Source organism: Egretta garzetta, unplaced genomic scaffold, assembly GCF_000687185.1.
Source record: "Egretta garzetta isolate BGI_Z169 unplaced genomic scaffold, ASM68718v1 scaffold143, whole genome shotgun sequence".
Lineage (NCBI taxonomy): Eukaryota > Metazoa > Chordata > Aves > Pelecaniformes > Ardeidae > Egretta > Egretta garzetta.
The window spans coordinates 1,642,765-1,645,050 of NW_009259310.1; the positions used below are offsets into that span (position 1 = coordinate 1,642,765).

A 2,286-nucleotide genomic window follows, 5' to 3' on the forward strand; every position below is an offset into this window, starting at 1 on the left:
GCCACGCTCCCGCCCGGAGCGGCCAGCGCGGAAGTGGGAGGGCTCAGCCCGGAGGAGCTTTAAATGCGGCGTGGGGCGAATGAAGCGCGCGTAAGGGCTGTGTCAGCCCCGCTGCTATTTCGGACAGCCCCGCCGTTGCTGGGGAAACTCAAGGAAAGGTGGAAAAATCAGCGCCGAGGGGGGATAGTGGGGCCTTTCGAGAGACGGAGGGGAAATTAATCATGGCAGGGATTTACGAGGGCTATTTATAGAGTGCGGGTGTCCCGACGAAGGCAGCAGGGCTGGCGGCGGGGCTGAGTGGGGTGAGGAGCGGTGCGGGACAGCAGCACTTGGCCACATCCCCCTGCGGGGACGGGGCTGGGAGCCCCCACACGACCTGGTCCTCACACTTCTCCAGTGCCAGCCCAGGACAGGCATGGCCACGGGGACATCTCCATAACGGGGTGGTTGGGACAGGCAGCGTGCGGGGTGAGGGGTGCTGGGGCACAGACACCCCATGCCAGCACCCTGCACGGGTCCCACCACCCCTGGACAGACAGACTGACGCACGCCCAGACACATGGCTCCTGGTTCCCCCAGGAAATTGCCACCAGGACAAAGCAGGACATAGATTTTTTTGGCAAGTGCCAAAAGTGGGACCACCCAGCCCAGCCCCAGCCTGGCCCTGCAGGCTTCCCAGGGGCCAAGGCGGGGGAGCAGGAGGTGGAAGAGGTGACGGATGAAGACTGTTGTGGACGATGCTGTCCCCTCGTGGCACAGCCCCTGCATGACACCAGAGCATGAAGGGGTGCAGGGGATATGCAGGGTGGCAGGGGATGCTCACGCTGCACACAGGCTGACAGGGCGAGTGGGACCCCAGGGTGGCATGGCCAGGCCACCACCAGCAACCTCCCACAGGTCCCACAGCAGCGGGTCTACATGAGGGTGCTTGGAAGGGCCACCTCGGCCTGGCCGTGCCATGCCCAGGGCTGGCTGGGGACACCAGGGACACAGGAGGGATGCAGGGCAAGGCTGTACCGCACCCCGAGTGACCACAGCTCTCTCCAGTCCCAGGAGGGTAAAATACAGCAATCCACTGGGAAAAAAGTAGCTGCAACAACCCCAGGGCTCAGTCCTACAAGGTGCTGAGCACCCTGAGCCAGAGAAGGACTTCAGAGGGCAATCTCCTCCCCAGTTCCCACGCTGTCCGTGCCCTCGTGGGGGGGCACGAGTGATTCCGGTGCCTTTGCTCTGTCTGGGCTGTGGTCCCAGCAGGACACGCATCCCGCTGCTGCCAGCTGCCAGGCACCAACTCAGTGCTAACGTGGGAAAAGTGGATCCAAACATGGAGCCTCACACTCCAAACACCATCTGCCTCCCGTTACCATGCTGCCAGCAATGCCGGCAACCGAGGACCCGCCACCGCACAGGACGGGCCGTCCCACGCAGCCCCGAGCTACAATTTTCGCAGTGTTCCCAGTTTAGCAAGGCGGCCGCCACAGCTCAGCGCCCAGTGTGTCTTTCAAAGCTCTGAAGCGCCCTTGTGTGCGCCCCCAGCACACGTGGGCTGCAGCCACCGGCACAGCCCGCTGCACAGCAGGCTCGGGGGCTTGCCGAGGACCGCGGCTCGGGGTTGGATTTGCCGGCTGTAATACACCAGCAAGCACCACCTAAGGAAGTTCCGCAACTTAAAATCTTCTGCTCCCCTTGCACACGCTTGTAAATAAATAACAAGTGCGCAGCCACGGGCACGTACAGCCCCCAGCTGCAGCTGATCTGCGGTATAAAATGCCATGGCAAAAATGATGTTTCATAACAAAGTGCTCATTTCTGTCTGCAGTCACCCCAACAAAGCCATCTGCACCCAGTGACCTGGCACAGCCGCGAGGCTGCATCCACTCCCATCGCCCTGCACTGCTTCCAAGCCATCCTCTGCAAAGCACATTGCCTTCCCCCGCAGGAAGCTCGAGTCCTACCTTTCCAGGTATTTTTCGGAAAAGTCCACCATCGCGTGGTACATCGGGGAATGCCGGGCTGATCTGCGGTATAAAATGCCATGGCAAAAATGATGTTTCATAACAAAGTGCTCATTTCTGTCTGCAGTCACCCCAACAAAGCCATCTGCAGCCAGTGACCTGGCACAGCCGCGAGGCTGCATCCACTCCCATCGCCCTGCACTGCTTCCAAGCCATCCTCTGCAAAGCACATTGCCTTCCCCCGCAGGAAGCTCGAGTCCTACCTTTCCAGGTATTTTTCGGAAAAGTCCACCATCGCGTGGTACATCGGGGAATGCCGGCGAGCGAACGG

At 61.0% G+C, this 2,286-nt stretch overlaps 1 protein-coding gene across 2 annotated transcripts in view; it reads right to left on the minus strand.

Annotated features, from left to right (window-relative positions):
- RGS3 (regulator of G protein signaling 3) overlaps positions 1–2,286 on the minus strand; it is a 65,851-nt gene that overhangs the window by 2,842 nt on the left and 60,723 nt on the right. The window lies entirely within an intron of this gene.